General features: G+C 42.7%; 1 pseudogene; it reads right to left on the bottom strand.

Annotated features, from left to right (window-relative positions):
* Window positions 1-805: 805 nt before the first annotated feature.
* On the bottom strand, window positions 806-1711 carry LOC140848393 (vomeronasal type-1 receptor 4-like; annotated as a pseudogene).
* Between the last annotated feature and the right edge of the window lie 5834 nt (window positions 1712-7545).

The following is a 7545-nucleotide window of genomic DNA, read 5'->3' as shown; positions in this document are numbered from 1 at the left end:
ACACTCTCCATGTGTCATCTCTTCCCCACGCCGAGGAGTTTCATTGCCCTTTAATCTAAATGTTTTTTCTAACTCACCGCCTCAGTTTCCTCTGAGTTGTAGCTTATTTATAGACCATGATGGCCCATACTTTATGTATTTGTGGGAAGCCATTCTTCAGCCCTCTTTCATGATCTGTCTAGTCTGCCAGAACAACTCACACAACCTGGTGGTCTGAGTAGCTGTGCGAAAGAGTGAGGTCACATGGCTCACTAGGCCTGACTCTCCAGCAAGGGCTGTGGGTGGGGCAGTTTTCCTTAGAAAGGGCTATTAGCATTGCAGGTATGAACATGGGCAAATCTAGAAACAAAGCTGTTGGCTTTCTTACTTGCCTGTGATATCTGAACATCTGCTCTTCTCTCTCATAGCATTCTTCTAAGTTTTATATTTCTGCATAATACTCGTTTCACCTCAAAGACTAGGAACCATTATTATTTTTTAAATATCAAAACACTGGAAATATGAGAAAATACTCATATGGATGAATGAATGTTTTCCCACCATCTTGTTTAGTAGATTGCTAATAGTGCTTAGCATATAACATTCTACTTGAAATTTCTATGTAGTTGCTACTTCCCAACACTCCAAATTGCATATTAGGTGTTACTTTTCTTGCGTACTCTGTTGTCCTTCCTCCCGTATAACTTACTGAAGCTAATCAACAAAACTTTCTAGTTAGGTTATGGTCCAATTCTTTATTTTTTTTTTATTTTTTTTTTTTTTTGACATCTATGTATTTAATATTTCAAGAATGATTTCTAACAATTTAAGAGCAAAACCGGGGAGTTCTGGGATCCCTAAGGACCAGCAGGAAGGGGCTCACAGTGGGGAAACACAAAGCCAAAACATTACATGTCTGTATCAACCAGAGCTGAAGGTCTAGAAACAAAGTGATGTATAAAGTAAAAACCAAATTCATCATGTAGAAGATGACGAAAGTGACCACTAGCATCAGGATGGTGTGGGTGGCTCTGGTCTCTGGGGAGCAGTTGTGGTGGCCCTTGGGGGTGTGAATATGCTGCACCCTGTGGTGATGTCTGTGTAGCCGACCCACCATGGAGCCACTGGCCCAGACCATGAGGCCAATGAACACGGCATCCGGACAGGACCACAGGATGACAATAACTGTTGTGGGACTTGAGGATGAGCAGAACCACCTGCCCTCTGCGTCAGTAACATTTCCCGTGTTCTGTGCACTAGTGACACTCATGGGAATATAGATATTCCATAAAAGACCAAACACCCAGCAGACACAACAGGAAAGACCAGGGACCTTGGGGGCACACCTGGGCATCATCCACTCCACTCTCCCAGGGAACAGTGTGAAGAACTGGTAGGTGCTCAGGACGCAGGTGCAGCACAGAGTGGAGCTTCGAGCCAGTCTGTGTGTATAATATACAACTTTACACACAAGACTGGATAGGGGGATCCTCAAAAGAAAATCCACCATTGTGTGGGAAATCCCAGAGGAGAGAAGAGCCAAGAGGTTGGCCAAGGACATGTGGGTGAGAACCACATGTGTGGGTCTCTGCTTGAAGCCACACAAGACTGGGGAGACATTATGGAAGAAGAGGGTGACATTGGCCAGTGTCCCAACTACAATCTGTAGTAGAAAGGTGGTTTTCAGAGCCACTTCCCCTGTGGCTCATAGGACATCTTTCAGAAAAGGCATGGAGAGGACTTCAGGGAGGAGTGGAGACAAAGGGGTCTGTGCTGGTGGTAACGTCAGCAGCCTTCTTACATAATCATCATTGGAAAGGATCCTTTCCCTTTCTTCTTCAGCAAAGAGAGACACTTCATCCTCTGTAGAGATGGCTTTACCAGATAAAGTAATCTTGGTTCCAGGCCCTTCTGCTTCATTGAATTAAATACATCATGCCACTCCCTTCTGGCCTGTAAGGTTTCTGCTGAGAAGTCTGATGTTAGCCTGATGGGCTTTCCTTTGAATGTGATCATATTTCTCTCTCTGGCTCCTTTTAATTGTCTGTCCTTATCCTTGATCTTTGCCAGTTTTATTACTATATGTCTTGGTGTTGTCTTCCTTGGGTGCCTTGTGTTGGGAGATCTGTGGATCTCCACGGCCTGAGAGATTATCTCCTTCCCCAGATTGGGTAAGTTTTCAGGAACTACCTCCTCAAAGACACTTTCTATCCCTTTCTCTCTTCTTCTGGTACCCCTATAATGTGAATATTGTTCTGTTTGGTTTGGTCACACAGTTTCTCTCAATATTGTTTCATTCTTAGAGATCCTTTTTTTCTCTCTGTGCCTCAGCTTCTTTATATTCCTCTTCTCTAGTTTCTAGTTCATTTATTGTCTCCTCCACTGTATCCAACCTGCTTTTAATACCCTCCATCGTGCTCTTCAGCAATGGGATCTCCATCCTGAATTCATTCCTGAGTTCTTGGATGTCTTTCCATACCTCCATTAGCATGATGATTTTTATTTTGAACTCCCTTTCAGGAAGAGTGGTAAGGTCCATGTCATTTAAATCTTTGTCAGGGGTTGTATTAATTTTACTCTGGACCAGGTTCCTTTGGTGTTTCATGTTTCTATATGGCGCCCTCTAGTGTCCAGAAGCTCTATTCTGGAGATGCTGCGCCCCTGAAGCAATGTCGGTGGTTTCAGGGGAGTGGTATTGGTGCCTGGGGGGAGGAAAGAGCTGTTCCCCGCCTCCTGGCTGCTGTGCCTGTCTCCACTGCCTGAGCCAGTGAGCCAGTCACACAGGTGTAAGTTTTTGTCCCAGAGCAGTCAGATATGGATCCCTGCTTTCCACAAGCAGCTGGAATCCCAGTCTCCCCAGGAATGTTGCCTTTATTAAATTTCCAACCCGATAGTCATGCGAGTCTCATGAAAGCACCATGAAATGTAGGTTTATGCTCCCAGCGCAGGTCTCTGGAGCTTGGTATTCAGCAGTCCCAGGCCTTCCACTCCCTCCCTGCTCCGTTTCTCTTCCTCCCGCCGGTGAGCTGGGGTGGGGGAGGGGCTCAGGTCCTGCTGGGCCACAGCTCTGGTATGTTACCCCGTTCGCTGAGGTCTGCTTTTTTCTCCAGGTGTGTGCAGTCTGGCGCCGTCCTCTTTCCTGTTGCTCTCTCAGGATTAGTTGCGCCAACTATATTTTCTAATTGTATCCAGTTTTAAGAGGAAGCCTCTGTCTCTCCTCTCACACTGCCATCTTTAATTCTCTCCTGCACTTAACCGTTTCAAAAGGAGAGCACACTATCCGAGAATGGTTTTCTTGTTATGGGTGTGGCCCCCCTTTTATATTTATTCTGAGTTAGAACTGGAAGATTGTATTTTGTGGTGAATGTGCATTTCGAATCAGGGCAGAGACTGTCCCAGCAAATACTTAGCAACAGTTCAGTTCTCAGGACACGGACATTGGCTGGTTTCAAATACATTTACACACATGTATACAAGCGACTCTTACTTTGATTAGGAAATTAATGAAACTACTCAGAAGTATTTCCTAATATCACACTCACTGGATGAGAATCCTGTCCTCACAATGGTGTTTTGTCAATGATGGGCAGGTCCGCTTACACATTTGGTTTCACTTCTATGTGGTTTATCTGTTAGTCCATTTTTGGGTTCTGTAATTCTGCTGCTGTTTTGTTCCTTCAGTTTTTCCTTTGTTCCTATACTCCTCAGATGAGTGAAATCATTTGGTATTTCTCTTTCTCCGCTTGGCTTATTTCACTGAGCATAATACTCTCCAGCTCCATCCATGTTGCTGCAAATGGTTGGATTTTTCCACTTCTTATGGCTGAGTAGTATTCCATTGTGTATATGTACCACATCTTCTTTATCCATTCATCTACAGATGGACATTTAGGTTGCTTCCAATTCTTGGCTATTGTAAATAGTGCTGCGATAAACATAGGAGTGCATCTGTCTTTCTCAAACTTGATTGCTGCGTTCTTAGGGTAAATTCCTAGGAGTGGAATTCCTGGGTCAAATGGTAGGTCTGTTTTGAGCATTTTGATGCACCTCCATACTGCTTTCCACAATGGTTGAACTAATTTACATTCCCACCAGCAGTGTAGGAGGGTTCCCCTTTCTCCACAGCCTCGCCAACATTTGTTGTTGTTTGTCTTTTGGATGGCAGCTATCCTTACTGGTGTGAGGTGATACCTCATTGTAGTTTTAATTTGCATTTCTCTGATAATTAGCGATGTGGAGCATCTTTTCATGTGTCTCTTGGCCATCTGTATTTCTTTTTTGGAGAACTGTCTGTTCAGTTCCTCTGCCCATTTTTTAATTGGGTTATTTGTTTTTTGTTTGTTGAGGCGTGTGAGCTCTTTATATATTCTGGACGTCAAGCCTTTATCAGATCTGTCATTTTCAAATATATTCTCCCATACTGTAGGGTTCCTTTTTGTTCTATTGATGGTGTCTTTCGCTGTACAGAAGCTTTTCAGCTTAATGTAGTCCCACTTGCTCATTTTTGCTGTTGTTTTCCTTGCCCGGGGAGATATGTTCAAGAAGAGATCACTCATGTTTATGTCTAAGAGGTTTTTGCCTATGTTTTTTTCCAAGAGTTTAATGGTTTCGTGACTTACATTCAGGTCTTTGATCCATTTTGAGTTTACCTTTGTATATGGGGTTAGACAATGGTCCAGTTTCATTCTCCTACATGTAGCTGTCCAGTTTTGCCAGCACCATCTGTTGAAGAGACTGTCATTTTGCCATTGTATGTCCATGGCTCCTTTATCAAATATTAATTGACCATATATGTTTGGGTTAATTTCTGGGGTCTCTAATCTGTTCCACTGGTATTATGTTGAGGTACTTGCCCTCTATTCCCATTTTGCTGAGAGTTTTTATCATGAATGGATGTTGAATTTTGTCAAATGCTTTTTCAGCATCTATGGAGATGATCATGTGGTTTTTGTCTTTCTTTTTGTTGATGTGGTGGATGATGTTGATGGATTTTCGAATGTTGTACCATCCTTGCATCCCTGGGATGAACCCCACTTGGTCATGGTGTATGATCCTTTTGATATACTGTTGAATTCTGTTTGCTAATATTTTATTGAGTATTTTTGCATCTACGTTCATCAGGGATATTGGTCTGTAATTTTCTTTTTTGGTGGGGTCTTTGCCTGGTTTTGGTATTAGGGTGATGTTGGCTTCATAGAATGAGTTTGGGAGTATTCCCTCTTCTTCTATTTTGTGGAACACTTTAAGGAGAATGGGTATTATGTCTTCTCTGTGTGTCTGATAAAATTCCGAGGTAAATCCGTCCGGCCCCGGGGTTTTGTTCTTGGGTAGTTTTTTGATAACTGTTTCAATTTCTTTGCTTGTAATTGGTTTGTTTAACTTTTGTGTTTCTTCCTTGGTCAGTCTTGGGAGGTTGTCACATATGCTGGTGCTCCTGTATTGGGTGCATATATATTTAGAATGGTTATATCCTCTTGTTGGACTAAGCCCTTTATCATTATGTAGTGGCCTTCTTTATCTCTTGTTACTTTCTTTGTTTTGAAGTCTATTTTGTCTGATATTAGTACTGCAACCCCTGCTTTCTTCTCACTGTTGTTTGCCTGAAATATGTTTTTCCATCCCTTGACTTTTAGTCTATGCTTATCTTTGGGTTTAAGGTGAGTTTCTTGTAAGCAGCATATAGATGGGTCTTGCTTTTTTATCCATTCTATTACTCTATGTCTTTTGATTGGTGCATTAAGTCCATTTACATTTAGGGTGACTATTGAAAGATATGTACTTATTGCCATTGCAGGCTTTAGATTCGTGGTTACCAAAGGTTCAAGGTTAGCTTCTTTAGTATCTTACTGCCTAACTTAGCTCGCTTATTGAGCTGTTATATACACTGTCTGGAGAGTCTTTTCTTCTCTCCCTTCTTATTCCTCCTCCTCCCTTCTTCATATGTTGTGTGTTTTGTTCTGTGCTCTTTTTAGGGGTGCTCCCATCTAGAGCAGTCCCTGTAGGATGCCCTGTAGAGGTGGTTTGTGGGAAGCAAATTCCCTCAGCTTTTGCTTGTCTGGGAATTGTTTGATCCCACCATCATATTTAAATGATAGTCGTGCTGGATACAGTATCCTTGGTTCAAGGCCCTTCTGTTTCATTGCATTAAGTATATCATGCCATTCTCTTCTGGCCTGTAGGGTTTCTGTTGAGAAGTCTGATGTTAGCCTGATTGGTTTTCCTTTATAGGTGACCTTTTTCTCTCTAGCTGCCTTTAAAACTCTTTCCTTGTCCTTGATCCTTGCCATTTTAATTATTATGTGTCTTGGTGTTGTCCTCCTTGGATCCTTTCTGTTGGGGGTTCTGTATAATTCCATGGTCTGTTCGATTATTTCCTCCCCCAGTTTGGGGAAGTTTTCAGCAATTATTTCTTCAAAGACACTTTCTATCCCTTTTCCTCTTTCTTCCTCTTCTGGTATCCCTATAATACGAATGTTTTTCCTTTTGTATTGGTCACATATTTCTCTTAGTGTTGTTTCATTCCTGGAGATCCTTTTATCTCTCTCTATGTCAGCTTCTATACGTTCCTGTTCTCTGGCTTCTATTCCTTCAATGGCCTCTTGCATCTTATCCATTCTGCTTATAAATCCTTCCAGGGATTGTTTCACTTCTGTGATCTCTTTCCTGACATCTGTGATCTCCTTCCGGACTTCATCCCACTGCTCTTGCATTTTTCTCTGCATCTCATCCCACTGCTCTTGCATTTTTCTCTGCATCTCATCCCATTGCTCTTGCATTTTTTTCTGCATCTCTGTCAGCATGTTCATGATTTTTATTTTGAATTCTTTTTCAGGAGGACTAGTTAGGTCTGTCTCCTTCTCAGGTGTTGTCTCTGTGATCTTTGTCTGCCTGTAGTTTTGCCTTTTCATGGTGATAGAGATAGTCTGCAGAGCTGGTACAAGTGACCGCTGGAAGAGCTTCCCTTCTTGTTGGTTTGTAGCCTTTTCCTGGGAGAATAGTGACCTCTAGTGGCTTGTGCTGGGCAGCTGTGCGCAGACAGGGCTTCTGCTTCCTGCCCAGTTGCTTTGGGGTTTATCTCCACTGTTGCTGTGGGCTTGGCCTGGCTGGGGCTGTTCCTCCAAAATGGTGGAGCCCCGTTAGAGGGGGAGCAGCCAGGAGACTATTTATCTCCGTAAGGGGCCTCTGTGCTCCCTGCTGCCCAGGGGGTTAGAGTGCCCAGAGATCCCCAGATTCCCTGCTTCTGGTCTAAGTGACCTGTCCTGCCCCTTTAAGATTTCCAAAAAGCACTCCCCTTCACAAGGCGCTGGGTTCTTGCAGGTGTGGATGTGGTCTGGATGTTGTCCTGTGTCCTGTGGTCTCTATTTTAGGAAGATTTTTCTTTGTTATATTTTCATAGCTCTATGTGTTTTTGGGAGGAGATTTCCACTGCTCTACTCACGCCGCCATCTTGGCTCCCGCCTCCAATTCTTTATTTTTAATGATTGATTTTGAATGCTGTCAAAATTGTATTGATTAAAAATTTTAATATAGTCAAAAAATACAGTTAACTATAAAGTCTGTATCATA

The sequence above is a fragment of the Manis javanica genome, chromosome 1 (assembly GCF_040802235.1).
Source record: "Manis javanica isolate MJ-LG chromosome 1, MJ_LKY, whole genome shotgun sequence".
NCBI lineage: Eukaryota > Metazoa > Chordata > Mammalia > Pholidota > Manidae > Manis > Manis javanica.
This window is presented reverse-complemented; position numbering and strand designations above follow the sequence as displayed.